The sequence below is a fragment of the Montipora foliosa genome, chromosome 4 (genome assembly GCF_036669935.1).
Source record: "Montipora foliosa isolate CH-2021 chromosome 4, ASM3666993v2, whole genome shotgun sequence".
Classification (NCBI taxonomy): Eukaryota; Metazoa; Cnidaria; class Anthozoa; order Scleractinia; family Acroporidae; genus Montipora; species Montipora foliosa.
This window is the reverse complement of record NC_090872.1, coordinates 46,482,822-46,510,238: the sequence shown is the minus strand read 5'-3', so window position 1 is coordinate 46,510,238 and position 27,417 is coordinate 46,482,822. Positions and strand designations below refer to the sequence as shown.

Below are 27,417 nucleotides of genomic sequence, written 5' to 3'. Positions count from 1 at the left end.
CCACCATATCTCGCGACCAGGAGACTAGCAGCACTCCGTCTGCTGCGAGCATGTTATGGCATCGTTCTCGGCTTTTGGCTAAGATCAAGTGTAGTATCTGTTCTTATCAGCTTAATATCTGATACGCTGCTCATCGAGCAGCTCATATATTAAACTGATTTTTGGAACTGGGCCGTGGAAAAGAGGCTTGCCTCGTCCCGGCCACGGGTTGCCTCGGTATAGCACTACCTCCGAGTGTGGCCCACTTCCCTCCGGGGAAGAAATAAACAATTGAAAGTGAAACAACAGACTGACCAGCTTCCACCTTCTCTTGTCTTCCCTAGGAAGGAGGGAGTCACCGGCCTGCCTTACCGGTTCTGGGACGACAAGAAGCCACCACAAGCTATGTGCAGAGCAGTTGCGTTTTGCGGTCCATGGGAAGGCTGAAAAAGTTCATACTTACCTGAACGCTGGTTTAGCCCTTGGTTAGTACCTGTGTGTGGTCTGTGCTGACTTGTGGTTTGCTGCGTCCTTATATTTTTTCCCTCTGTTTTCACTTGTGGGAGCGTAAGTTTATACATATATAATTATCCTTGTCTTTTTGCTTTTATTATACGTTTAGCTGCTTTCCTTGTATTTGTATATAGTTTAACTGGGTGACCCTCCCGAGGACTTATGCTGGGCGTTCTGCCCTAACTCGGGGTAAGCCCATCTTTTTGACCTATTGTATCCGGCAAGCCCCACAAAGTGTAGGTGGGTCCCCGGCACTCTTTTTCTTTTTTGCATTTTCGTAGGCCGGCAAGCCCCACAAAGTGTAGGTGGGTCCCCGGCACTCTTTTTTCTTTTTTGCATTTTTGTAGGCCGGCAAGCCCCACAAAGTGTAGGTGGGTCCCCGGCACTCTTTTTTCCTTTTTTTGCATTTTCGTAGGCCGGCAAGCCCCACAAAGTGTAGGTGGGTCCCCGGCACTCTTTTTTCCTTTTTTTTTTTGCATTTTCGTAGGCCGGCAAGCCCCACAAAGTGTAGGTGGGTCCCCGGCACTCTTTTTCCATTTTTTGCATTTTCGTAGGCCGGCAAGCCCCACAAAGTGTAGGTGGGTCCCCGACACTCTTTTTTCTTTTTTCCGGCAAGCCCCACAAAGTGTAGGTGGGTCCCCGGCACTCTTTTTCCATTTTTTGCATTTTCGTAGGCCGGCAAGCCCCACAAAGTGTAGGTGGGTCCCCGGCACTCTTTTTTTTTTTTTTTTTTTTTTTTTTTTTTTTTTTTTTCCTTTTTTGCATTTTCGTAAGCCGGCAAGTCCCACAGAGTGTAGGTGGGTTCCCGGCACTCTTCTTTTTTACCTTTTTGAATCGATTTGAATATCAATTAATGTAAGCATGCGGTTTAACCGCACTGTTAACATTTATGTAGGCCGTAAGCTGGCCGGTAAGTCTCGCGATGAGATTATGAGGGCTATCTCCTCAAAGTTTCCCGCTGCTGTAGCTATTCAGCAGAGCTTAGATGTTATTCGGGTTACTTTCAAAACCGTTGACGATGCCCGTGATGTTGTCTCTCTTGGTGGCATCCGTCTTTTTGGCCTCTGGTGCAAAGTTGATGGCGGTCCTCCTTCTTCGATCGTTCATCTTTTTGATTATCCCTTTGAGGCTTCTGATGACCATGTTAAGGACACCTTTTCCTCCTATGGTTTGGTTAGGAAGGTTCGTGGACAGAGATACTTGGGTTCCGAAATTTTCACTGGCACCAGACTGATTGATCTGGTCATGTCGCGTCCTCCACCTCGTTTTGTAATTGTGGATGGCTTTACCTGTCGGGTATGGTTCAAGGGTCAACCCCTGATCTGTAACATCTGTCAGACTGAGGGACATAAGGCGGTCGACTGCCCTGATAGGGACAGGTGTCGTCTCTGTTCTGAGATGGGGCATATTGCACGGGAATGTCCAACTCGTGCCTATGCTAACGCTGTTGGTCAGCAGGAGCCTCGTGTGGAGGCTGTACCTGACCCTTCTGTTGCTGACGCCACTGCTTCGGCTGAGTCTGTGTTTCCGGCCGTGGAGGGTGGCTCAGGTGATCCTGTCCCTCTTCCTATGGACTTGTCCTCAGCTGGTGAGAGTGATAGGGCCTCTGTGCCCCCTTCTGCCCATGTATCTTCCATTGATGAAGCTTCTGCTCCGGTTGTGGCTACTTCCGACTCTCCACCCGTTGGTGGGGGTGAGTCTCCCGAACAAGCTAGTCAATCCATCTTAGTTGGTTTTGAGGCCACTTTTTCTACTGTTGAGAATGTGCCCTCTAATCTTGTTATGCCTGATGGGCCTGCTAGGCCTTCTCTTGTTTCGGACGGTACTATTGTTGAGGACCCCCCGGCCTCTGACCCGGTGGCCCCCTTGATCCTTGATGGCACTTCTGTTGTGGCCGGTGATGATAACGAGGTCCCAGCCTCTGTGGATCTCTCTGCTGTTGACAATGTTTCCATTGAAGTCTGTGAGGTAGGGCGAGGTTTTTTGCCTGATGGCATCAGCGATTTCTCCTTAGGTTCTTCCTCTGTTTTGATAGACTCTTTCACCGAGGGGTCTGAGTCTGTGATTGCCGAGGGCACCCTTTCGCGGTGCTCCTCTTCTGTTGAGGATTTCTCTTCCTCCTTATCTCTGGATGCGCAACAGCCTTCTGATTGTGAGCCTCTCCCTCAGAGGCGCCGGGTTAAGCGTAGGCATATCCTGCCTGATCAGGAGCCTGATGAGGTTACTGTTCACCTCGATCGGACCATGGACCTTACTTCTAAGAGATACCGAGAGCGCTCCCCCCTCTCTGGTGGGAGGCACCCCAGTCTCCCGGCTATTTCTCAAAGTCAGCCTCCCCCTTCTTCTGGGAGATCGCTTGCTAGTACTGGTTCTGGAAGTCGGCCTCCGTGGCGGTGATTTCTCTTAACTAATCATGGCCACTTTTATCTCTGTTAATGTTAATGGTATTAGGGATGCCAATAAACGGCTCTCCTTTCTGCAGTGGTTGTCTCATTTATCGGCTGATTTTGTTTGCCTGCAGGAATGTCATGTTACTTCCTGTGCTGAGAGTTCTGCCTGGTTCGCCCCTTATGGCTTCCAGGCAGTGTCTTCACCGGGTTCCTCTCACTCATGTGGCACTGTCCTTCTGTACAGGAATAAGTTTGAGCTTGTCAGTTCTTTTTGCGATGTCGCTGGCCGCCTTTCTTCCGCCGTGTTTAGGTGGCATGATGTTGTTTTTCGTGTCATCTCTTTATATGCCCCGTCTCGTAATCCCGACAGGGATCGTTTCCTTGATTACGTTCTTGATAATTTTGACTCCGCTCTCCCAACGGTTTTGTTGGGCGATTTCAACACTGTTTTTAATCGCCTCTTGGATCGTCGTGGTTCTGATACCTCTGATGACAGCCGAGAAAGTACAGCACTTTTGAGTACTCTCTTTCAGGAGCTATGTGTCATTGACATCTGGAGAAGGCTTCACCCGAGCGTTACCTCATTTACTTGGTCTAGGTCGGATGGTGCCTTTGCCTCACGTATTGACCTTTGTGGCTATCCCCTTGTTTGGGTTCATCTGGCTCCATCTTGTGACATTTTGCCTTGCCCATATTCCGACCATTCTGCGATCCTTCTGAAGACATCTTTTCCCGAGCCCTTTCCTCGGGGCCCGGGGCGATGGGTTTTTAACTCCTCTCTGCTTCATGACTCATCTTTTGCCGAGGCCATTCGTTCCTTTTGGTCCTCTTGGAAACTGCGGAAAGCCTCCTTTCCCTCCCTTCTGGTGTGGTGGGATCGGGGCAAGGAGAAGGTTAGGGAAATTGCTATTGCTTTTTGTTCCCGTCGAAAGCTGTCTCAAGTGCAGGCCAGGACTTTATACTCTGACCTTGCTTCTCATCTTAAGAGACAGATTGATAATGGTTCTGTTAGCCTTCTTGACGTATATGAGCGTATTCTGAATAAAATTTCTGATTTGGACAAGGCCGCTGCTGATGGTGCTCGGGTGCGTTCCCGGGTTAAATGGGCTGAGGAGGGTGAGGCCTCCACTCGTTTCTTCCTTCGTCAGGAGCGCAAGCGGGCTTCTGAAAGTTGGATCTCGGCCATGAGGCGTCCGGATGGTTCCATTGTCGCTGACATTTCTTCCATCTGTTCCTCTTGGGTGGAGTTCTACTCCTCCCTTTTTTCTGCCGAGCCAGTTGATTCTACTGTTCAGGATGACTTGTTATCTAATGTTCAGGCTCGCCTCCCTGTGGGGACCTGTGATCTCTGTGAGGGCCTTTTGACTGTCACCGAAGTGCATTCTGCTTTGCTTGGTATGGCCACTGGTAAGTCTCCAGGCTCTGATGGCCTCCCCATGGAGTTCTTTGTTGCATTCTGGGATGTCCTCGGGGCCGATCTGGTTGAGACTCTTAATGCTTCTTTCGTTGCCGGCCTTCTGCCCTCTTCGCTTAGAGGCGCTTTGATTACTCTCATTTTTAAGAAGGGTGATCGCTTGGATCATAAAAATTGGAGGCCTATTAGTCTCCTCAATGTCGATTATAAGGTGTGTGCTAGGGCCCTAGCGGGTCGCTTACTCAAAGTCTTGCATCATGTTATTGATCCCGATCAGACTTGCGGAGTGCGCGGGCGTTTTATAGGCGAGAATGTTGCTCTTCTGCGGGATGTTGTCGATTTCACCTCTGAATCTGGGATCCCTGCAGCAGTCTTGTCATTGGATCAGGAGAAGGCCTTCGATCGTGTTGATTGGGCCTTTCTCCTCCGCACTCTTACTCACATGGGCTTCGGCCCCTCCTTCGTTTCATGGATCCGTCTCTTGTATACCAATGTTCGCAGCGCCATCCTCATTGACGGTTACACCTCAGAGTCCTTCTTGCCTAGTCGTGGGGTGAGGCAGGGATGCCCTCTCTCGCCTCTCCTTTACGTTATTTCAATTGAGGTTTTGGCTGCCTCTCTCCGTGCTAGCCCTGCTATTCGTGGCTTGCGCTTGCCTGGGGTGGCCCCTGAGCTGTCCGCACTTTCATTATATGCTGATGATACTTCAGTAATTGCCTTGTCCGATGAAGCTATTGCTGCCGTTTTCCAAGTTTATCATCGCTTCGAAATAGGAACGGGTGCCAAATTGAATTTGAGCAAATGTCGTGGCCTGTGGTTGGGCCCTTGGCGTAACCGGGTGGATGCCCCGGTCCCCATCCTGTGGTCCTCTGCTTCCATCAAGGTCCTCGGTGTTTTTATTGGGCATGGTGATCTTTCTCAGGAGAATTGGTCCCCCCGTCTGGAAGCTGTTCGTAAGTGTCTTCTGTCTTGGCGCGGACGCTCCCTCTCTTTCTCGGGCAAAGCCCTTGTCATTAACGCTCTGGCATTGTCTCGAGTCTGGTATGTCGCTTCACTTGTGTTTATGCCTCCTTGGGTTGAAGCCGAACTTACTAGACTGATTTTTGACTTTTTTTGGGGTGGCAAGCGGGATCTTGTTGCCCGGAGGGTTTTGTACTGCCCTCGTGAGTGTGGGGGCTTTTCTGTTGTTTCTGTTCCTTTCAAGGTCTATTCTCTTCTGGCTCAGTGGGTCAGGCGCCTCGAAATGTGCCATAATGGGTGGGTCTATCTTTTGACATATTGGCTCTTGGACCGCTTTGGGGTCACCCCTCATGATGCTTTCGCTGATCCTTCTGTTGTGTCCCTTGATCGTCTCCCCCCATTTTACACTGCTTTATTTCGTGCGTGGATTGCTCTCGGGGGGCATTCATCCTCCTCTGGCCTCCTGGTCGGATTGGGCTCTGGCTGTGATCCTGTCAAAGTGTCCACCATCTCTTGTAAGTCTTGCTATCGCTTGCTCATCTCTCTGAACTTGGTTCAGCCTCATTGTGTAGCTAAGTATGGCCCGCTTTTTGGGCCCATTGACTGGTCTTCCACCTGGAGGTCTCTATATTTCATGCCCCTGGATAAGCGGGTCATCGACGTCTGCTGGCAGATTTCACATGGCGTTCTTTACACCGCTGAGCGTTTATCTGGTTTTGGATATGGCGTTTCTACATCGTGTTTTTGTGGCGCTCCTCTCGAGTCCCTTGAGCATCTCTTTTTCTCGTGCCCTTTGGCCCAGAGTGGCCTTGCCTGGATTCAAAGCCTTTTGTCCCGTGCTTCCTCTCTTGCTCCGTCCATTTCTGTAAAACATTGTCTTTTTGGTTTTTCTTCGGATGATTTGCGTTTAGTTCCCCGTGTCTTCTGCTACCTCTTAAATGTTTGTAAATTTGGTGTCTGGATTCAGCGCAATGATTTTCGTTTCCGTAACATTCGGCCCAGTGCTGTCCGCCTTCTGGCTTTTATTAAAGGTCGCATTCATTTTTATCTGCCCTTGCTTTTTAAACGTTTCACGTCTGCTCGGCGTCGTCGCCTCTTTGCTTGTCAGTGGGGTGCAAATGGTGTCATTGGTGTTGTTTCTTCGTCCAGTTTTAGTTTCTCTTTCTCATAGTCTCTCGTGATCCCTCTTTATTTTTTATGGTGAGGCGGGGTTCGACTCCCCGGCGAAGTTGGTGGGCCGGCCCCGTCTAGGGGGTGCTCCCTCACTTTCGGCGGTTCCCATTATTGTTTTTTGTTTTTTTCCGCCCTGTATGGCCCTTGGGCATTGCACTACGTCCCTGGACCGCCGAATTACAAAAAACTTACCTGACGCGGGAGGCACTGTGATCAGGGAGGCAGTCCTCTCAAGGTGAGGCTCTTTCATTGCACTTCGATTGGGTTGACCCTTGCGATTACCCCAAATGTGGGTAACTCGAGCGTATAATTTCTGGTAGTGGGGACCTGCGTTCGCGCTAGTCCCCGCACCCACCTCGTCGGGAAAGGAATGGCACTAATGCGATGGTTTGTTGGTGTGATTTCAGTCAGTCAGGCAAGCATGGAAAGATGCCCTGTCCTGTCGTTTACTGACGGGACGGGACTGAACGGAACGGAGTAACCAAGGACAAGGTGAGTTTGCCGTGAATTGAAATCTCGTTGAATGTTTGAGTTATTTGGTGGGTGCAGTGCGGAGCGGAACCTCACTTCATTTCTTGCATTCTTCGTTGCTGCAGAGAAATCATCGAGGATAGATCGATCGACGAGTGAAACAAGAAAGTACCGGAGGGCAGATGGAGCACTTATCCTCTTGCATCGTTTGCAAAACGTAAGTAGATGTATGTTTGCAATGTTCGATCGCCTATCTGTAAGCGTGATAGATTTCTTATGCCTCCCTTGTACTATGTTGCCTTCTGGCGATCCGGCGTGCATTGAGTAACATGAGAAGTGGCCAGGGCAGTTGGCGTTACATTTCTGTGGCCAACACGCACGTTGTCGTTTCTCTGTGTTATGAATTAATTGAATTGTTATCGCGAAAGTAAATGTATTATACTCAGGAAGGATAGTGACTTATTTTCTGAATAATGTTGTTCACCCTTTGAACAAATGGGGCCTGAATACTGTCCGTGTTGAGCAGAGAACAGTGAAAATGTCAACTCCACCAAGTCACGTTTTCGCTAGATCAATTTTATAATTTTCTAGCCGTCGTTGTATGCACATGTTCCCCACTAACTAGTTTGTCTTTTCATCCAATGCATAACAGTGCGTCAATTTCACACTTGCCGTGTCCTGTTCTTTGCTCAGACAAAAAGATAGCTTTGATGTCATAAACGTTGGTTTGATAAGATCTCGCGCGCACGCGCTCCCTCGGGAATATAAGTTCGCCTTTCCCGTGTGAACTATTTTGTTTTTGTTGCATTTCTCATTTTTGACATTTGCTTGACATGTTGTGTTTTAAAAAAAGCTGTATTGGAACTTTCTTTGGTGGGGGGAACTGAGATTCTTTGAGATGATGAAGTGGATAGAACGAAAAAGGGAAGCCTACAACACGGGGTATTCCCAGGCGGTCTCCCATCCAAGTACTAACCCCGCCCGACAGGGCTTAACTTCGGTGATCGGACGAGAACCGGTGTTTTCCCTGTGGTATGGTCGTAGACAAGTCATTTGCCGTGAAAATTTACTCTTTTATAAGAGGAAAGTGAAAAAGAGGTCGGAGGAAACACCATGTGGATTTGTCCTCTTGCCGTCAACGCAAATGCCATGCAGTCCTGGTGGCTGTGGCTGCCTGCCGTCCGTCCGTCCATCCACTGTACAAGTAGACAATCGTTGTGTGCGCCGGCCTCGTTTTCAGGTTGGCTTTGTAGATTCCCTACTTGGGACGGATGACAATCAGACCACCATATCTCGCGACCAGGAGACTAGCAGCACTCCGTCTGCTGCGAGCATGTTATGGCATCGCTTCTCGGCCTTTTGGCTAAGATCAAGTGTAGTATCTGTTCTTATCAGCTTAATATCTGATACGCTGCTCATCGAGCAGCTCATATATTAAACTGATTTTTGGAACTGGGCCGTGGAAAAGAGGCTTGCCTCGTCCCGGCCACGGGTTGCCTCGGTATAGCACTACCTCCGAGTGTGGCCCACTTCCCTCCGGGGAAGAAATAAACAATTGAAAGTGAAACAACAGACTGACCAGCTTCCACCTTCTCTTGTCTTCCCTAGGAAGGAGGGAGTCACCGGCCTGCCTTACCGGTTCTGGGACGACAAGAAGCCACCACAAGCTATGTGCAGAGCAGTTGCGTTTTGCGGTCCATGGGAAGGCTGAAAAAGTTCATACTTACCTGACGCGGGAGGCACTGTGATCAGGGAGGCAGTCCTCTCAAGGTGAGGCTCTTTCATTGCACTTCGATTGGGTTGACCCTTGCGATTACCCCAAATGTGGGTAACTCGAGCGTATAATTTCTGGTAGTGGGGACCTGCGTTCGCGCTAGTCCCCGCACCCACCTCGTCGGGAAAGGAATGGCACTAATGCGATGGTTTGTTGGTGTGATTTCAGTCAGTCAGGCAAGCATGGAAAGATGCCCTGTCCTGTCGTTTACTGACGGGACGGGACTGAACGGAACGGAGTAACCAAGGACAAGGTGAGTTTGCCGTGAATTGAAATCTCGTTGAATGTTTGAGTTATTTGGTGGGTGCAGTGCGGAGCGGAACCTCACTTCATTTCTTGCATTCTTCGTTGCTGCAGAGAAATCATCGAGGATAGATCGATCGACGAGTGAAACAAGAAAGTACCGGAGGGCAGATGGAGCACTTATCCTCTTGCATCGTTTGCAAAACGTAAGTAGATGTATGTTTGCAATGTTCGATCGCCTATCTGTAAGCGTGATAGATTTCTTATGCCTCCCTTGTACTATGTTGCCTTCTGGCGATCCGGCGTGCATTGAGTAACATGAGAAGTGGCCAGGGCAGTTGGCGTTACATTTCTGTGGCCAACACGCACGTTGTCGTTTCTCTGTGTTATGAATTAATTGAATTGTTATCGCGAAAGTAAATGTATTATACTCAGGAAGGATAGTGACTTATTTTCTGAATAATGTTGTTCACCCTTTGAACAAATGGGGCCTGAATACTGTCCGTGTTGAGCAGAGAACAGTGAAAATGTCAACTCCACCAAGTCACGTTTTCGCTAGATCAATTTTATAATTTTCTAGCCGTCGTTGTATGCACATGTTCCCCACTAACTAGTTTGTCTTTTCATCCAATGCATAACAGTGCGTCAATTTCACACTTGCCGTGTCCTGTTCTTTGCTCAGACAAAAAGATAGCTTTGATGTCATAAACGTTGGTTTGATAAGATCTCGCGCGCACGCGCTCCCTCGGGAATATAAGTTCGCCTTTCCCGTGTGAACTATTTTGTTTTTGTTGCATTTCTCATTTTTGACATTTGCTTGACATGTTGTGTTTTAAAAAAAGCTGTATTGGAACTTTCTTTGGTGGGGGGAACTGAGATTCTTTGAGATGATGAAGTGGATAGAACGAAAAAGGGAAGCCTACAACACGGGGTATTCCCAGGCGGTCTCCCATCCAAGTACTAACCCCGCCCGACAGGGCTTAACTTCGGTGATCGGACGAGAACCGGTGTTTTCCCTGTGGTATGGTCGTAGACAAGTCATTTGCCGTGAAAATTTACTCTTTTATAAGAGGAAAGTGAAAAAGAGGTCGGAGGAAACACCATGTGGATTTGTCCTCTTGCCGTCAACGCAAATGCCATGCAGTCCTGGTGGCTGTGGCTGCCTGCCGTCCGTCCGTCCATCCACTGTACAAGTAGACAATCGTTGTGTGCGCCGGCCTCGTTTTCAGGTTGGCTTTGTAGATTCCCTACTTGGGACGGATGACAATCAGACCACCATATCTCGCGACCAGGAGACTAGCAGCACTCCGTCTGCTGCGAGCATGTTATGGCATCGCTTCTCGGCCTTTTGGCTAAGATCAAGTGTAGTATCTGTTCTTATCAGCTTAATATCTGATACGCTGCCATCGAGCAGCTCATATATTAAACTGATTTTTGGAACTGGGCCGTGGAAAAGAGGCTTGCCTCGTCCGGCCACGGGTTGCCTCGGTATAGCACTACCTCCGAGTGTGGCCCACTTCCCTCCGGGAAGAAATAAAAACAATTTTGAAAGTGAAACAACAGACTGACCAGCTTCCACCTTCTCTTGTCTTCCCTAGGAAGGAGGGAGTCACCGGCCTGCCTTAACCGGTTCTGGGACGACAAGAAGCCACCACAAGCTATGTTGCAGAGCAGTTGCGTTTTTGCGGTCCATGGGAAGGCTGAAAAAGTTCATACTTACCTGACGCTTTTCATTGAGTTGTTAACGTCGGTAAGGTGTCTCTGCCGTTTAAAAGCTCTTGCGGGCTTGGCCTTTGTTTTTTCAGTCGTTCCAGCTGTTCCTGTGGTGGTGTCTACAGTCCAGTACTTTGTGGTATGGCGTTCCCGCGGAGTGTTGTTTTCACTTCCCTCCTGAGGTTCACCAGTCCAACAGTTCCTCTCAGATCCTCCCACAGTTGCTGCTGTGCCTCGGTCCTGATAAAGTGTCTGCCATCCAGTTCTCTTCGCAAACAGTAAAGTCCGCGTCACTCTCCCGACTGTCAAGTACAGAGACAAGATTCTTCAGAATCATCCGATTACGTTCCGTGGTGTTCCTGTCCCTGTTACTGCTTGTAATGTCCGTATCCATTCCGTGTTTGTCCGTGATCTGCCGTTCGAGATTCCCGATGTTGATGTTCAGTCTGCGTTTAAGTCCTTTGGTGTAGTTCATTCCATCCGTCCTTGCTTTTTTCGCGATTTTCCGTCTGTGGCCAATGGTACCCGTGTCCTCCTTATGTCTTTCAAGAGTCAGTTCAGTCCATCCCGTCTTCTTTGTCTGTGTCCAACTTTCCTGTCCGTGTGTGGACATGCTGGTCAACCTGTCATCTGTTCCATCTGTCATGAATCTGGTCACCTGCCAGGCAGGCTGCCCTTTCTCGGGTCGGTGCCTGCGATGTAAGTGAGCCAGGTCACAGGGCCCGGGATTGTAAGCAGGCCTGGGGTTCTTCTGCTGCTCCCGTCAACGTCTCCAGTATCATCGTTCTCGTTCAGTGCCCCTGTCTCGCTTCCGTCTGCAACCTGTTGCTCCTGTTGCCGAATCGTCTGCTCCTGTTTCGTCCCGCCTGACTCCGTCCCTGTTTTCGTCTCTCCACAAGCGTCCGTTCCTGATTCCGTGCCTGCTTCGTCTCCCTTGCCACCGGAGATGGAGGAGGGTGAATTCTGCCATTGAGCCCCCTCCGCCCCCGGTGTCCCGTCCTGTAAGTGATCGTCAGCTGGTTCTAACTCCAAGTGTTCTGTCAAATGTCAAACCTGGTTCCAGTTACAAGGATGTTCTAGCACTTGCCGAAAAAGATTAAAGAAGATAGTAAGCTCCAAGTCTCAAATGCTGTAGTCGTCGAAATCGTCAAGTCCATTATGTAACCCTTGATCGTTTAATAGAATCTTACCTCCTTGTAGTTGTGTCTGTATGTGCCTGATGGCCTCCCTGTTTTTTTTCCCTGTTGTTTTAGGTAATCCTGCCGGGGTTGGGTTCGATTCCCCTTGTTTATGGTAGCGGATGGTCCCTCCGGTTCCTTCTGTTTTAAAGACTACCATGGCATTGCACTACGCCTGGGACCGCCTTATACAAAAAAAAAAAAAACTTACCTGACGCGGGAGGCACGTGATCAGGGAGGCAGTCCTCTCAAGGTGAGGCTCTTTCATTGCACTTCGATTGGGTTGACCCTTGCGATTACCCCAAATGTGGGTAACTCGAGCGTATATAATTCTGGTAGTGGGGACCTGCGTTCGCGCTAGTCCCCGCACCCACCTCGTCGGGAAAGGAATGGCACTAATGCGATGGTTTGTTGGTGTGATTTCAGTCAAGTCAGGCAAGCATGGAAAGATGCCCTGTCCTGTCGTTTACTGACGGGACGGGACTGAACGGAACGGAGTAACCAAGGACAAGGTGAGTTTGCGTGAATTGAAATCTCGTTGAATGTTTGAGTTATTTGGTGGGTGCAGTGCGGAGCGGAACCTCACTTCATTTCTTGCATTCTTTCGTTGCTGCAGAGAAATCATCGAGGATAGATCGATCGACGAGTGAAACAAGAAAGTACCGGAGGGCAGATGGAGCACTTATCCTCTTGCATCGTTTGCAAAACGTAAGTAGATGTATGTTTGCAATGTTCGATCGCCTATCTGTAAGCGTGATAGATTTCTTATGCCTCCCTTGTACTATGTTGCCTTCTGGCGATCCGGCGTGCATTGAGTAACATGAGAAGTGGCCAGGGCAGTTGGCGTTACATTTCTGTGGCCAACACGCACGTTGTCGTTTCTCTGTGTTATGAATTAATTGAATGTTATCGCGAAAGTAAATGTATTATACTCAGGAAGGATAGTGACTTATTTTCTGAATAATGTGTTCACCCTTTGAACAAATGGGGCCTGAATACTGTCCGTGTTGAGCAGAGAACAGTGAAAAATGTCAACTCCACCAAGTCACGTTTTCGCTAGATCAATTTTATAATTTTCTAGCCGTCGTTGTATGCACATGTTCCCCACTAACTAGTTTGTCTTTTCATCCAATGCATAACAGTGCGTCAATTTCACACTTGCCGTGTCCTGTTCTTTGCTCAGACAAAAGATAGCTTTGATGTCATAAACGTTGGTTTGATAAGATCTCGCGCGCACGCGCTCCCTCGGGAATATAAGTTCGCCTTTCCGTGTGAACTATTTTGTTTTTGTTGCATTTCTCATTTTTGACATTTGCTTGACATGTTGTGTTTTAAAAAAAGCTGTATTGGAACTTTCTTTGGTGGGGGGAACTGAGATTCTTTGAGATGATGAAGTGGATAGAACGAAAAAGGGGAAGCCTACAACACGGGGTATTCCCAGGCGGTCTCCCATCCAAGTACTAACCCCGCCCGACAGGGCTTAACTTCGGTGATCGGACGAGAACCGGTGTTTTCCCTGTGGTATGGTCGTAGACAAGTCATTTGCCGTGAAAATTTACTCTTTATAAGAGGAAAAATGAAAAAGAGGTCGGAGGAAACACCATGTGGATTGTCCTCTTGCCGTCAACGCAAATGCCATGCAGTCCTGGTGGCTGTGGCTGCCTGTCCGTCCGTCCGTCCATCCACTGTACAAGTAGACAATCGTTGTGTGCGCCGGCCTCGTTTTCAGTTGGCTTTTGTAGATTCCCTACTTGGGACGGATGACAATCAGACCACCATATCTCGCGACCAGGAGACTAGCAGCACTCCGTCTGCTGCGAGCATGTTATGGCATCGCTTCTCGGCCTTTGGCTAAGATCAAGTGTAGTATCTGTTCTTATCAGCTTAATATCTGATACGCTGCTCATCGAGCAGCTCATATATTAAACTGATTTTTGGAACTGGGCCGTGGAAAAGAGGCTTGCCTCGTCCCGGCCACGGGTTGCCTCGGTATAGCACTACCTCCGAGTGTGGCCCACTTCCCTCCGGGGAAGAAATAAACAATTGAAAGTGAAACAACAGACTGACCAGCTTCCACCTTCTCTTGTCTTCCCTAGGAAGGAGGGAGTCACCGGCCTGCCTTACCGGTTCTGGGACGACAAGAAGCCACCACAAGCTATGTGCAGAGCAGTTGCGTTTTGCGGTCCATGGGAAGGCTGAAAAAGTTCATTACCTGAACGCTGCTGGTTTAGCCCTTGGTTAGTACCTGTGTGTGGTCTGTGCTGACTTGTGGTTTGCTGCGTCCTTATATTTTTTCCCTCTGTTTTCACTTGTGGGAGCGTAAGTTTATACATATATAATTATCCTTGTCTTTTGCTTTTTATATACGTTTAGCTGCTTTCCTTGTATTTGTATATAGTTTAAACTGGGTGACCCTCCCGAGGACTTATGCTGGGCGTTCTGCCCTAACTCGGGTAAGCCCATCTTTTTGACCTATTGTATCCGGCAAGCCCCACAAAGTGTAGGTGGGTCCCCGGCACTCTTTTTCTTTTTTGCATTTTCGTAGGCCGGCAAGCCCCACAAAGTGTAGGTGGGTCCCCGGCACTCTTTTTCTTTTTTGCATTTTGTAGGCGGCAAGCCCCACAAAGTGTAGGTGGGTCCCCGGCACTCTTTTTCCTTTTTTTTGCATTTTCGTAGGCCGGCAAGCCCCACAAAGTGTAGGTGGGTCCCCGGCACTCTTTTTTCTTTTTTTTTTTGCATTTTCGTAGGCCGGCAAGCCCCACAAAGTGTAGGTGGGTCCCCGGCACTCTTTTTCCATTTTTTGCATTTTCGTAGGCCGGCAAGCCCCACAAGTGTAGGTGGGTCCCCGACACTCTTTTTTCTTTTTTTGCCGGCAAGCCCCACAAAGTGTAGGTGGGTCCCCGGCACTCTTTTTTCCATTTTTTGCATTTTCGTAGGCCGGCAAGCCCCACAAAGTGTAGGTGGGTCCCCGGCACTCTTTTTTTTTTTTTTTTTTTTTTTTTTTTTTTTTTTTTTTTCCTTTTTTTGCATTTTCGTAAGCCGGCAAGTCCCACAGAGTGTAGGTGGGTTCCCGGCACTTCTTTTTTACCTTTTTGAATCGATTTGAATATCAATTAATGTAAGCATGCGGTTTAACCGCACTGTTAACATTTATGTAGGCCGTAAGCTGGCCGGTAAGTCTCGCGATGAGATTATGAGGGCTATCTCCTCAAAGTTTCCGCTGCTGTAGCTATTCAGCAGAGCTTAGATGTTATTCGGGTTACTTTCAAAACCGTTGACGATGCCCGTGATGTTGTCTCTCTTGGTGGCATCCGTCTTTTTGGCCTCTGGTGCAAAGTTGATGGCGGTCCTCCTTCTTCGATCGTTCATCTTTTTGATTATCCCTTTGAGGCTTCTGATGACCATGTTAAGGACACCTTTTCCTCCTATGGTTTGGTTAGGAAGGTTCGTGGACAGAGATACTTGGGTTCCGAAATTTTCACTGGCACCAGACTGATTGATCTGGTCATGTCGCGTCCTCCACCTCGTTTTGTAATTGTGGATGGCTTTTACCTGTCGGGTATGGTTCAAGGGTCAACCCCTGATCTGTAACATCTGTCAGACTGAGGGACATAAGGCGGTCGACTGCCCTGATAGGGACAGGTGTCGTCTCTGTTCTGAGATGGGGCATATTGCACGGGACATGTCCAACTCGTGCCTATGCTAACGCTGTTGGTCAGCAGGAGCCTCGTGTGGAGGCTGTACCTGACCCTTCTGTTGCTGACGCCACTGCTTCGGCTGAGTCTGTGTTTCCGGCCGTGGAGGGTGGCTCAGGTGATCCTGTCCCTCTTCCTATGGACTTGTCCTCAGCTGGTGAGAGTGATAGGGCCTCTGTGCCCCCTTCTGCCCATGTATCTTCCAGTGATGAAGCTTCTGCTCCGGGTTGTGGCTACTTCCGACTCTCCACCCGTTGGTGGGGGTGAGTCTCCCGAACAAGCTAGTCAATCCATCTTAGTTGGTTTTGAGGCCACTTTTTCTACTGTTGAGAATGTGCCCCTCTAATCTTGTTATGCCTGATGGGCCTGCTAGGCCTTCTCTTGTTTCGGACGGTACTATGTTGAGGACCCCCCGGCCTCTGACCCGGTGGCCCCCTTGATCCTTGATGGCACTTCTGTTGTGGCCGGTGATGATAACGAGGTCCCAGCCTCTGTGGATCTCTCTGCTGTTGACAATGTTTCCATTGAAGTCTGTGAGGTAGGGCGAGGTTTTTTGCCTGATGGCATCAGCGATTTCTCCTTAGGTTCTTCCTCTGTTTTGATAGACTCTTTCACCGAGGGGTCTGAGTCTGTGATTGCCGAGGGCACCCTTTCGCGGTGCTCCTCTTCTGTTGAGGATTTCTCTTCCTCCTTATCTCTGGATGCGCAACAGCCTTCTGATTGTGAGCCTCTCCCTCAGAGGCGCCGGGTTAAGCGTAGGCATATCCTGCCTGATCAGGAGCCTGATGAGGTTACTGTTCACCTCGATCGGACCATGGACCTTACTTCTAAGAGATACCGAGAGCGCTCCCCCCTCTCTGGTGGGAGGCACCCCAGTCTCCCGGCTATTTCTCAAAGTCAGCCTCCCCCTTCTTCTGGGAGATCGCTTGCTAGTACTGGTTCTGGAAGTCGGCCTCCGTGGCGGTGATTTCTCTTAACTAATCATGGCCACTTTATCTCTGTTAATGTTAATGGTATTAGGGATGCCAATAAACGGCTCTCCTTTCTGCAGTGGTTGTCTCATTTATCGGCTGATTTTGTTTGCCTGCAGGAATGTCATGTTACTTCCTGTGCTGAGAGTTCTGCCTGGTTCGCCCCTTATGGCTTCCAGGCAGTGTCTTCACCGGGTTCCTCTCACTCATGTGGCACTGTCCTTCTGTACAGGAATAAGTTTGAGCTTGTCAGTTCTTTTTGCGATGTCGCTGGCCGCCTTTCTTCCGCCGTGTTTAGGTGGCATGATGTTGTTTTTCGTGTCATCTCTTTATATGCCCCGTCTCGTAATCCCGACAGGGATCGTTTCCCTTGACGTTCTTGATAATTTTGACTCCGCTCTCCCAACGGTTTGTTGGGCGATTTCAACACTGTTTTTAATCGCCTCTTGGATCGTCGTGGTTCTGATACCTCTGATGACAGCCGAGAAAGTACAGCACTTTTGAGTACTCTCTTTCAGGAGCTATGTGTCATTGACATCTGGAGAAGGCTTCACCCGAGCGTTACCTCATTTACTTGGTCTAGGTCGGATGGTGCCTTTGCCTCACGTATTGACCTTTGTGGCTATCCCCTTGTTTGGGTTCATCTGGCTCCATCTTGTGACATTTTGCCTTGCCCATATTCCGACCATTCTGCGATCCTTCTGAAGACATCTTTTCCCGAGCCCTTTCCTCGGGGCCCGGGGCGATGGGTTTTTAACTCCTCTCTGCTTCATGACTCATCTTTTGCCGAGGCCATTCGTTCCTTTTGGTCCTCTTGGAAACTGCGGAAAGCCTCCTTTCCCTCCCTTCTGGTGTGGTGGGATCGGGGCAAGGAGAAGGTTAGGGAAATTGCTATTGCTTTTTGTTCCCGTCGAAAGCTGTCTCAAGTGCAGGCCAGGACTTTATACTCTGACCTTGCTTCTCATCTTAAGAGACAGATTGATAATGGTTCTGTTAGCCTTCTTGACGTATATGAGCGTATTCTGAATAAAATTTCTGATTTGGACAAGGCCGCTGCTGATGGTGCTCGGTGCGTTCCCGGGTTAAATGGGCTGAGGAGGGTGAGGCCTCCACTCGTTTCTTCCTTCGTCAGGAGCGCAAGCGGGCTTCTGAAAGTTGGATCTCGGCCATGAGGCGTCCGGATGGTTCCATTGTCGCTGACATTTCTTCCATCTGTTCCTCTTGGGTGGAGTTTTTCTACTCCTCCCTTTTTTCTGCCGAGCCAGTTGATTCTACTGTTCAGGATGACTTGTTATCTAATGTTCAGGCTCGCCTCCCTGCGGGGACCTGTGATCTCTGTGAGGGCTTTTGACTGTCACCGAAGTGCATTCTGCTTTGCTTGGTATGGCCACTGGTAAGTCTCCAGGCTCTGATGGCCTCCCCATGGAGTTCTTTGTTGCATTCTCTGGATGTCCTCGGGGGCCGATCTGGTTGAGACTCTTAATGCTTCTTTCGTTGCCGGCCTTCTGCCCTCTTCGCTTAGAGGCGCTTTGATTACTCTCATTTTTAAGAAGGGTGATCGCTTGGATCATAAAAATTGGAGGCCTATTAGTCTCCTCAATGTCGATTATAAGGTGTGTGCTAGGGCCCTAGCGGGTCGCTTACTCAAAGTCTTTGCATCATGTTATTGATCCCGATCAGACTTGCGGAGTGCGCGGGCGTTTTATAGGCGAGAATGTTGCTCTTCTGCGGGATGTTGTCGATTTCACCTCTGAATCTGGGATCCCTGCAGCAGTCTTGTCATTGGATCAGGAGAAGGCCTTCGATCGTGTTGATTGGGCCTTTCTCCTCCGCACTCTTACTCACATGGGCTTCGGCCCCTCCTTCGTTTCATGGATCCGTCTCTTGTATACCAATGTTCGCAGCGCCATCCTCATTGACGGTTACACCTCAGAGTCCTTCTTGCCTAGTCGTGGGGTGAGGCAGGGATGCCCTCTCTCGCCTCTCCTTTACGTTATTTCAATGAGGTTTTGGCTGCCTCTCTCCGTGCTAGCCCTGCTATTCGTGGCTTGCGCTTGCCTGGGGTGGCCCCTGAGCTGTCCGCACTTTCATTATATGCTGATGATACTTCAGTAATTGCCTTGTCCGATGAAGCTATTGCTGCCGTTTTCCAAGTTTATCATCGCTTCGAAATAGGAACGGGTGCCAAATTGAATTTGAGCAAATGTCGTGGCCTGTGGTTGGGCCTTGGCGTAACCGGGTGGATGCCCGGTCCCCATCCTGTGGTCCTCTGCTTCCATCAAGGTCCTCGGTGTTTTTATTGGGCATGGTGATCTTTCTCAGGAGAATTGGTCCCCCGTCTGGAAGCTGTTCGTAAGTGTCTTCTGTCTTGGCGCGGACGCTCCCTCTCTTTCTCGGGCAAAGCCTTGTCATTAACGCTCTGGCATTGTCTCGAGTCTGGTATGTCGCTTCACTTGTGTTTATGCCTCCTTGGGTTGAAGCCGAACTTACTAGACTGATTTTTGACTTTTTTTTTTGTGGGGTGGCAAGCGGGATCTTGTTGCCCGGAGGGTTTTGTACTGCCCTCGTGAGTGTGGGGGCTTTTCTGTTGTTTCTGTTCCTTTCAAGGTCTATTCTCTTCTGGCTCAGTGGGTCAGGCGCCTCGAAATGTGCCATAATGGGGTGGGTCTATCTTTTGACATATTGGCTCTTGGACCGCTTTGGGGTCACCCCTCATGATGCTTTCGCTGATCCTTCTGTTGTGTCCTTGATCGTCTCCCCCATTTTACACTGCTTTATTTCGTGCGTGGATTGCTCTCGGGGGGCAATTCATCCTCCTCTGGCTCCTCCTGGTCGGATTGGGCTCTGGCTGTGATCCTGTCAAAGTGTCCACCATCTCTGTAAGTCTTGCTATCGCTTGCTCATCTCTCTGAACTTGGTTCAGCCTCATTGTGTAGCTAAGTATGGCCCGCTTTTTGGGCCCATTGACTGGTCTTCCACCTGGAGGTCTCTATATTTCATGCCCCTGGATAAGCGGGTCATCGACGTCTGCTGGCAGATTTCACATGGCGTTCTTTTACACCGCTGAGCGTTTATCTGGTTTTGGATATGGCGTTTCTACATCGTGTTTTTGTGGCGCTCCCTCTCGAGTCCCTTGAGCATCTCTTTTTTCTCGTGCCCTTTGGCCCAGAGTGGCCTTGCCTGGATTCAAAGCCTTTTGTCCCGTGCTTCCTCTCTTGCTCCGTCCATTTCTGTAAAACATTGTCTTTTTTGGTTTTTCTTCGGATGATTTGCGTTTAGTTCCCGTGTCTTCTGCTACCTCTTAAATGTTTGTAAATTTGTGTCTGGATTCAGCGCAATGATTTTCGTTTCCGTAACATTCGGCCCAGTGCTGTCCGCCTTCTGGCTTTTATTAAGGTCGCATTCATTTTTATCTGCCCTTGCTTTTTAAACGTTTCACGTCTGCTCGGCGTCGTCGCCTCTTTGCTTGTCAGTGGGGTGCAAATGGTGTCATTGGTGTTGTTCTTCGTCCAGTTTTAGTTTCTCTTTCTCATAGTCTCTCGTGATCCCTCTTTATTTTTTATGGTGAGGCGGGGTTCGACTCCCCGGCGAAGTTGGGTGGGCCGGCCCCGTCTAGGGGGTGCTCCCTCACTTTCGGCGGTTCCCATTATTGTTTTTGTTTTTTTCCGCCCTGTATGGCCCTTGGGCATTGCACTACGTCCCTGGACCGCCGAATTACAAAAAAAAACTTACCTGACGCGGGAGGCACTGTGATCAGGGAGGCAGTCCTCTCAAGGTGAGGCTCTTTCATTGCACTTCGATTGGGTGACCCTTGCGATTACCCCAAATGTGGGTAACTCGAGCGTATAATTTCTGGTAGTGGGGACCTGCGTTCGCGCTAGTCCCCGCACCCACCTCGTCGGGAAAGGAATGGCACTAATGCGATGGTTTGTTGGTGTGATTTCAGTCAGTCAGGCAAGCATGGAAAGATGCCCTGTCCTGTCGTTTACTGACGGGACGGGACTGAACGGAACGGAGTAACCAAGGACAAGGTGAGTTTGCCGTGAATTGAAATCTCGTTGAATGTTTGAGTTATTTGGTGGGTGCAGTGCGGAGCGGAACCTCACTTCATTTCTTGCATTCTTCGTTGCTGCAGAGAAATCATCGAGGATAGATCGATCGACGAGTGAAACAAGAAAAAGTACCGGAGGGCAGATGGAGCACTTATCCTCTTGCATCGTTTGCAAAACGTAAGTAGATGTATGTTTGCAATGTTCGCGATCGCCTATCTGTAAGCGTGATAGATTTCTTATGCCTCCCTTGTACTATGTTGCCTTCTGGCGATCCGGCGTGCATTGAGTAACATGAGAAGTGGCCAGGGCAGTTGGCGTTACATTTCTGTGGCCAACACGCACGTTGTCGTTTCTCTGTGTTATGAATAATTTGAATTGTTATCGCGAAAGTAAATGTATTATACTCAGGAAGGATAGTGACTTTATTTTCTGAATATGTTGTTCACCCTTTGAACAAATGGGGCCTGAATACTGTCCGTGTTGAGCAGAGAACAGTGAAAATGTCAACTCCACCAAGTCACGTTTTCGCTAGATCAATTTTATAATTTTCTAGCCGTCGTTGTATGCACATGTTCCCCACTAACTAGTTTGTCTTTTCATCCAATGCATAACAGTGCGTCAATTTCACACTTGCCGTGTCCTGTTCTTTGCTCAGACAAAAAGATAGCTTTGATGTCATAAACGTTGGTTGATAAGATCCGCGCGCGCACGCGCTCCCTCGGGAATATAAGTTCGCCTTTCCCGTGTGAACTATTTTGTTTTTGTTGCATTTCTCATTTTTGACATTTGCTTGACATGTTGTGTTTTAAAAAAAGCTGTATTGGAACTTTCTTTGGTGGGGGGAAACTGAGATTCTTTGAGATGATGAAGTGGATAGAACGAAAAAGGGGAAGCCTACAACACGGGGTATTCCCAGGCGGTCTCCCATCCAAGTACTAACCCCGCCCGACAGGGCTTAACTTCGGTGATCGGACGAGAACCGGTGTTTTTCCCTGTGGTATGGTCGTAGACAAGTCATTTGCCGTGAAAATTTACTCTTTATAAGAGGAAAGTGAAAAAGGAGGTCGGAGGAAAACCATGTGGATTTGTCCTCTTGCCGTCAACGCAAATGCCATGCAGTCCTGTGGCTGTGGCTGCCTGCCGTCCGTCCGTCCATCCACTGTACAAGTAGACAATCGTTGTGTGCGCCGGCCTCGTTTTCAGGTTGGCTTTGTAGATTCCTACTTGGGACGGATGACAATCAGACCACCATATCTCGCGACCAGGAGACTAGCAGCACTCCGTCTGCTGCGAGCATGTTATGGCATCGCTTCTCGGCCTTTTGGCTAAGATCAAGTGTAGTATCTGTTCTTATCAGCTTAATATCTGATACGCTGCTCATCGAGCAGCTCATATATTAAACTGATTTTTGGAACTGGGCCGTGGAAAAGAGGCTTGCCTCGTCCCGGCCACGGGTTGCCTCGGTATAGCACTACCTCCGAGTGTGGCCCACTTCCCTCCGGGAAGAAATAAACAATTGAAAGTGAAACAACAGACTGACCAGCTTCCACCTTCTCTTGTCTTTCCCTAGGAAGGAGGGAGTCACCGGCCTGCCTTACCGGTTCTGGGACGACAAGAAGCCACCACAAGCTATGTGCAGAGCAGTTGCGTTTTGCGGTCCATGGGAAGGCTGAAAAAAGTTCATACTTACCTGACGCGGGAGGCACTGTGATCAGGGAGGCAGTCCTCTCAAGGTGAGGCTCTTTCATTGCACTTCGATTGGGTTGACCCTTGCGATTACCCCAATGTGGGTAACTCGAGCGTATAATTTCTGGTAGTGGGGACCTGCGTTCGCGCTAGTCCCCGCACCCACCTCGTCGGGAAAGGAATGGCACTAATGCGATGGTTTGTTGGTGTGATTTCAGTCAGTCAGGCAAGCATGGAAAGATGCCCTGTCCTGTCGTTTACTGACGGGACGGGACTGAACGGAACGGAGTAACCAAGGACAAGGTGAGTTTGCCGTGAATTGAAATCTCGTTGAATGTTTGAGTTATTTGGTGGGTGCAGTGCGGAGCGGAAACCTCACTTCATTTCTTGCATTCTTCGTTGCTGCAGAGAAAATCATCGAGGATAGATCGATCGACGAGTGAAACAAGAAAGTACCGGAGGGCAGATGGAGCACTTATCCTCTTGCATCGTTTGCAAAAACGTAAGTAGATGTATGTTTGCAATGTTCGATCGCCTATCTGTAAGCGTGATAGATTTTCTTATGCCTCCCTTGTACTATGTTGCCTTCTGGCGATCCGGCGTGCATTGAGTAACATGAGAAGTGGCCAGGGCAGTTGGCGTTACATTCTCTGTGGCCAACACGCACGTTGTCGTTTCTCTGTGTTATGAATTAATGAATTGTTATCGCGAAAGTAAATGTATTATACTCAGGAAGGATAGTGACTTATTTTCTGAATAATGTGTTCACCCTTTGAACAAATGGGGCCTGAATACTGTCCGTGTTGAGCAGAGAACAGTGAAAATGTCAACTCCACCAAGTCACGTTTTCGCTAGATCAATTTTATAATTTTCTAGCCGTCGTTGTATGCAATGTTCCCCCTACTAACTAGTTTGTCTTTTCATCCAATGCATAACAGTGCGTCAATTTCACACTTGCCGTGTCCTGTTCTTTGCTCAGACAAAAAGATAGCTTTGATGTCATAAACGTTGGTTTGATAAGATCTCGCGCGCACGCGCTCCCTCGGGAATATAAGTTCGCCTTTCCCGTGTGAACTATTTTGTTTTGTTGCATTTCTCATTTTTGACATTTGCTTGACATTTGTGTTTTAAAAAAAAGCTGTATTGGAACTTTCTTTGGTGGGGGGAACTGAGATTCTTTGAGATGATGAAGTGGATAGAACGAAAAAGGGAAGCCTACAACACGGGGTATTCCCAGCGGTCTCCCATCCAAGTACTAACCCGCCCGACAGGGCTTAACTTCGGTGATCGGACGAGAACCGGTGTTTTTTCCCTGTGGTATGGTCGTAGACAAGTCATTTGCCGTGAAAATTTACTCTTTTATAAGAGGAAAGTGAAAAAGAGGTCGGAGGAAAACACCATGTGGATTTGTCCTCTTGCCGTCAACGCAAATGCCATGCAGTCCTGGTGGCTGTGGCTGCCTGCCGTCCGTCCGTCCATCCACTGTACAAGTAGACAATCGTTGTGTGCGCGCGGCCTCGTTTTCAGGTTGGCTTTGTAGATTCCCTACTTGGGACGGATGACAATCAGACCACCATATCTCGCGACCAGGAGACTAGCAGCACTCCGTCTGCTGCGAGCATGTTATGGCATCGCTTCTCGGCCTTTTGGCTAAGATCAAGTGTAGTATCTGTTCTTATCAGCTTAATATCTGATACGCGCTGCTCATCGAGCAGCTCATATATTAACTGATTTTTGGAACTGGGCCGTGGAAAAGAGGCTTGCCTCGTCCCGGCCACGGGTTGCCTCGGTATAGCACTACCTCCGAGTGTGGCCCACTTCCCTCCGGGGAAGAAATAAACAATTGAAAGTGAAACAACAGACTGACCAGCTTCCACCTTCTCTTGTCTTCCCTAGGAAGGAGGGAGTCACCGGCCTGCCTTACCGGTTCTGGGACGACAAGAAGCCACCACAAGCTATGTGCAGAGCAGTTGCGTTTTGCGGTCCATGGGAAGGCTGAAAAAGTTCATACTTACCTGACGCGGGAGGCACTGTGATCAGGGAGGCAGTCCTCTCAAGGTGAGGCTCTTTCATTGCACTTCGATTGGGTTGACCCTTGCGATTACCCCAAATATTTTTTTCCAATTGCAGGCCCACAAAGAAGCTGTAACCTACACCCAACAGTGATGGGAGATGAGAATAGTGTCACCGACACAATGAGCGTTTACGATGAAGATGATGTTAATGATGTTTCTGTTGCTGACCATGATGTGCCTGTGCAGAGTCCACGTTGCTGTGACGCAGAAGGCTCCCCGTCTTTGTTTTCTGAACATTCCTTGCCTGGCTCGGACGCACCACAAGTGTTGCGAGACCTGGGGGATAATGGTGTGATTTTCAGTGTTGCCCCAGCATCAACTTGGTCATGGTTTAATGACGGCGCTTCCGTTCGCCTCAACCGAGAGTGTTCGGTTTATTTTTCAGTGGACACCAGATGTACCAGTCATGAAATTGTCAACGGTCTAGATGCCATTGGCATTGACCCTGATTTCATTTCTGCCATCCAGCACCGCAGTTCATCTGGTTCTTGGGTCGTCACTTTTAATGACCCTCTTGCCAAAGCAAAAGTTGTTGGCTGTACCGATTTTTTTGTTTCAGGTTGTCAAGTCTTTGCAGGAGATTGTGACCAACGTATTGTTCTTGTGAAGATCTATGAAGCCGCCCCTGAGATGCCTGACACTGTCCTTCTGGGGCATTTGTCAAACTATGGAAAGGTCCTTTCCTTCAGGCGTGACTATGTGTCATCAGGTATCCAGAATGGGATCAGAACAGCCCGCATGCGTCTTCGCCGGGCCATACCCTCTACTGTCCTCGTTGCTGGCGAAGTGGTTAGGGTGTGGTACCCTGGCCAGCCGAAGACCTGTCGCCGTTGTGGGGGACTTGGACACTTAATGAGCACATGCAAATCAATACGTTGTATCAATTGTCAGGAGCCTGATTGTCCTTCTCCCCGCCTCTGTTCCGTCTGTTTGGCCTCCGATCACCTTTGTGGCGACTGCCCTTTTGTTCTTTTTAGCGCTAACATTGAGCGTGCTCCACGAGCTTCCACTTATGCCGACATCGCGAAGACTGTTGCTGCTCCTCCACGGCCGCCTGCGCCCTCCCCTCCTGCGGGGGCTGGGCCTCCGGCTCCTCAGCCGGTGGTTCCTGCCCCTGTTGGTGGGGGGGATGCTGGCGGGCCGGCCCCTGCTGGTGATCCTGTGCCCAAAAGTGCTGCTCCTTTGGCTGATGGTGAAAGAACTTCTCCGAGCGTCATCCCCGAAACACAGGAGAGTGGCGGTGGTAATGTACCTCATGAAATGTCGCTGAAGCCCGCGGAGTCTTGGGCGTCTCGCTCTGAGCCTCCCTCCGGTGCGTCTGAGCTCGGTGCTTCTGGTCGCGATGCCCCTGGCGGTTCCCCCGCCCGGGCTCGGGACCGGGAGCGCCGGCTCGATTTGCGTACCGAGCAGGGTGGTGATCGCGAGCGGTCGAGAACCCGCGAGCGTCCGCATCGAGAATCTAATAGCGATGGTGATGATGATGATGGTTATGTTACTGTAGGGCGGCGTCGATAGCACCAATGTTTAAACTACTCTCTTTAAATATCCGTGGGCTGGTTACGCGTACTAAACGTGATCAATTCCTACATGAATTGTCTCAGCTTAATTTTGACCTTTTTTTGATTCAAGAGACTCATGTGTCTTGTAAGCAGCAAGCTGATGACTTCTCCCGTAACTGGCGCGGCGAATGTTTTTGGTCCTTTGGGAGAGGCAGGTCGTCCGGCGTCGGACTACTTGTATCCCCCACCTTTCAAGGCTCCGTCTCTCGCTTTGTTTTTGATTCCGATGGAAGGATCCTTAGTGCATTGGTGCTATTGGGGCCGCATAGAATTAATGTAGTCAATATCTATGCTCCAAATACCGTTTCCGAGCGCAAGACGTTTTTCCAGGATTTACATAACTTCTTTTTGTCACCTGTCCGCATCATTGCTGGCGACTTTAATAGCATTGATAATTTGCTTGATCGCCTGTCGTCCTCGAATGTTTCCTTGCCTGATAAGGCTGTTCTTCATTCTCTGCTAGTTGATAACTCGCTTATCGATATTTGGCGTAAACGGAACCCCCGTGGGGTTTCGTTTACCTGGGCGAATTCTGGCCACACACAGGCCTCGCGGATTGACCGTTTTTTGATCTCTCGTCCGCTCGCCCCTCATGTTTCAGTTTCCGATGTTTTGCCTTGCGTTTTTTCCGATCATGATTTTGTCCTTTTGAACTTGTCTCTTGATAATCTGTCTTGCCCTCGGAACGGTATTTGGAAATTTAACTCTAGCCTCTTATCTGATACCTCTTTTAAAAATCGAATGTCGTCTTTCATAAGGGAGCAGAAACAGCGCTTTGCTTGCTTCGACTCCCTTGGCGCGTGGTGGGATCATCTTAAGTCCGGTATTCGTAGTCTTTGTATTGATTTTTGTTCTAAAAAGCGCAAATTAGCTAATCGCGAGCGGAATCGGCTTACCAGGCGCTTGATTTCTGCCAAGAGGTCTTTCGCCAACGGGGCTTCCTCTGTTGTGTCTGAAATTAGAGATTTAGAAAGTGCCCTTGCTTCCCTCGTCTCTCGTGAGGCTGAGGGCGCCATGATCCGATCACGCGCCAAGTGGTTCGAGGAGGGTGAGAAACCGTCTAGATATTTTTTCCGTCTTGAGAAAAAGAGAGCCGAAAAGAATTCTTTCGATTGTCTTCTTGACGCCGATGGCGTGGAGAAGACAGCACAAGGTGACATTGAATCGATTCTTGTTGATTTCTACAAGAATTTATTCAGTAAAGATGTTCTTGATCTTCAGACCCAAACTGAACTTCTCAGTGATTTAGAGTTTTCTCTTTCTGATTCTGAGCGTTTGAGTTGTGAGGGCGAATTTACAACAAACGAGCTTCTGACTGCCCTGAATGGCCTTCAGACTGGCAAATCGCCAGGCTCTGATGGCCTTCCAACGGAATTTTACCTAGCTTTTTGGGAGGACCTGGGCGATGTTCTTACTCGGGTCCTGAATGAGGATTATCGCTCCGGTTCTCTGACAGATAGCCAGCGCGAAGGCCTTCTGCGCCTAGTTTATAAGAGAGATGATAAACGCTTGCCTAAGAATTGGAGACCAATTTCGCTTTTAAATACAGACTATAAGATCGCCTCTAAAGC

General features: G+C 49.1%; 16 non-coding genes and 1 pseudogene across 16 annotated transcripts; 12 read left to right on the top strand and 5 right to left on the bottom strand.

The window, feature by feature from the left end:
* The first annotated feature begins 60 nt into the window (after positions 1-60).
* LOC138001594 (U2 spliceosomal RNA) lies at positions 61-250 on the top strand. Its single transcript, XR_011123276.1, has one exon. It is a non-coding gene; the product is annotated as a U2 spliceosomal RNA (small nuclear RNA).
* Positions 251-6,613: 6,363 nt separating this feature from the next.
* Positions 6,614-6,777, top strand: LOC138001546 (U1 spliceosomal RNA). The gene has a single exon (XR_011123232.1). It is a non-coding gene; the product is annotated as a U1 spliceosomal RNA (small nuclear RNA).
* A 1,050-nt stretch (positions 6,778-7,827) lies between these two features.
* On the bottom strand, positions 7,828-7,946 carry LOC138001629 (5S ribosomal RNA). Its single transcript, XR_011123298.1, has one exon. It is a non-coding gene; the product is annotated as a 5S ribosomal RNA (ribosomal RNA).
* Positions 7,947-8,243: 297 nt separating this feature from the next.
* Positions 8,244-8,435, top strand: LOC138001578 (U2 spliceosomal RNA). Its single transcript, XR_011123260.1, has one exon. It is a non-coding gene; the product is annotated as a U2 spliceosomal RNA (small nuclear RNA).
* Positions 8,436-8,619: 184 nt separating this feature from the next.
* LOC138001671 (U1 spliceosomal RNA) lies at positions 8,620-8,783 on the top strand. The gene has a single exon (XR_011123331.1). It is a non-coding gene; the product is annotated as a U1 spliceosomal RNA (small nuclear RNA).
* A 1,050-nt stretch (positions 8,784-9,833) lies between these two features.
* On the bottom strand, positions 9,834-9,952 carry LOC138001618 (5S ribosomal RNA). The gene has a single exon (XR_011123295.1). It is a non-coding gene; the product is annotated as a 5S ribosomal RNA (ribosomal RNA).
* A 297-nt stretch (positions 9,953-10,249) lies between these two features.
* Positions 10,250-10,439, top strand: LOC138001593 (U2 spliceosomal RNA). Its single transcript, XR_011123275.1, has one exon. It is a non-coding gene; the product is annotated as a U2 spliceosomal RNA (small nuclear RNA).
* Positions 10,440-12,011: 1,572 nt separating this feature from the next.
* Positions 12,012-12,175, top strand: LOC138001564 (U1 spliceosomal RNA). The gene has a single exon (XR_011123249.1). It is a non-coding gene; the product is annotated as a U1 spliceosomal RNA (small nuclear RNA).
* A 1,049-nt stretch (positions 12,176-13,224) lies between these two features.
* LOC138001607 (5S ribosomal RNA) lies at positions 13,225-13,343 on the bottom strand. The gene has a single exon (XR_011123285.1). It is a non-coding gene; the product is annotated as a 5S ribosomal RNA (ribosomal RNA).
* A 297-nt stretch (positions 13,344-13,640) lies between these two features.
* On the top strand, positions 13,641-13,831 carry LOC138001580 (U2 spliceosomal RNA). Its single transcript, XR_011123262.1, has one exon. It is a non-coding gene; the product is annotated as a U2 spliceosomal RNA (small nuclear RNA).
* A 6,367-nt stretch (positions 13,832-20,198) lies between these two features.
* LOC138001551 (U1 spliceosomal RNA) lies at positions 20,199-20,361 on the top strand. Its single transcript, XR_011123237.1, has one exon. It is a non-coding gene; the product is annotated as a U1 spliceosomal RNA (small nuclear RNA).
* A 1,056-nt stretch (positions 20,362-21,417) lies between these two features.
* Positions 21,418-21,537, bottom strand: LOC138001649 (5S ribosomal RNA). The gene has a single exon (XR_011123310.1). It is a non-coding gene; the product is annotated as a 5S ribosomal RNA (ribosomal RNA).
* Positions 21,538-21,831: 294 nt separating this feature from the next.
* Positions 21,832-22,023, top strand: LOC138001577 (U2 spliceosomal RNA). The gene has a single exon (XR_011123259.1). It is a non-coding gene; the product is annotated as a U2 spliceosomal RNA (small nuclear RNA).
* A 185-nt stretch (positions 22,024-22,208) lies between these two features.
* Positions 22,209-22,371, top strand: LOC138001540 (U1 spliceosomal RNA). Its single transcript, XR_011123226.1, has one exon. It is a non-coding gene; the product is annotated as a U1 spliceosomal RNA (small nuclear RNA).
* Positions 22,372-23,424: 1,053 nt separating this feature from the next.
* On the bottom strand, positions 23,425-23,543 carry LOC138001665 (5S ribosomal RNA). Its single transcript, XR_011123326.1, has one exon. It is a non-coding gene; the product is annotated as a 5S ribosomal RNA (ribosomal RNA).
* A 299-nt stretch (positions 23,544-23,842) lies between these two features.
* On the top strand, positions 23,843-24,035 carry LOC138001584 (U2 spliceosomal RNA). Its single transcript, XR_011123266.1, has one exon. It is a non-coding gene; the product is annotated as a U2 spliceosomal RNA (small nuclear RNA).
* Positions 24,036-24,219: 184 nt separating this feature from the next.
* LOC138001576 (U1 spliceosomal RNA) lies at positions 24,220-24,361 on the top strand (annotated as a pseudogene).
* Positions 24,362-27,417: the final 3,056 nt, after the last annotated feature.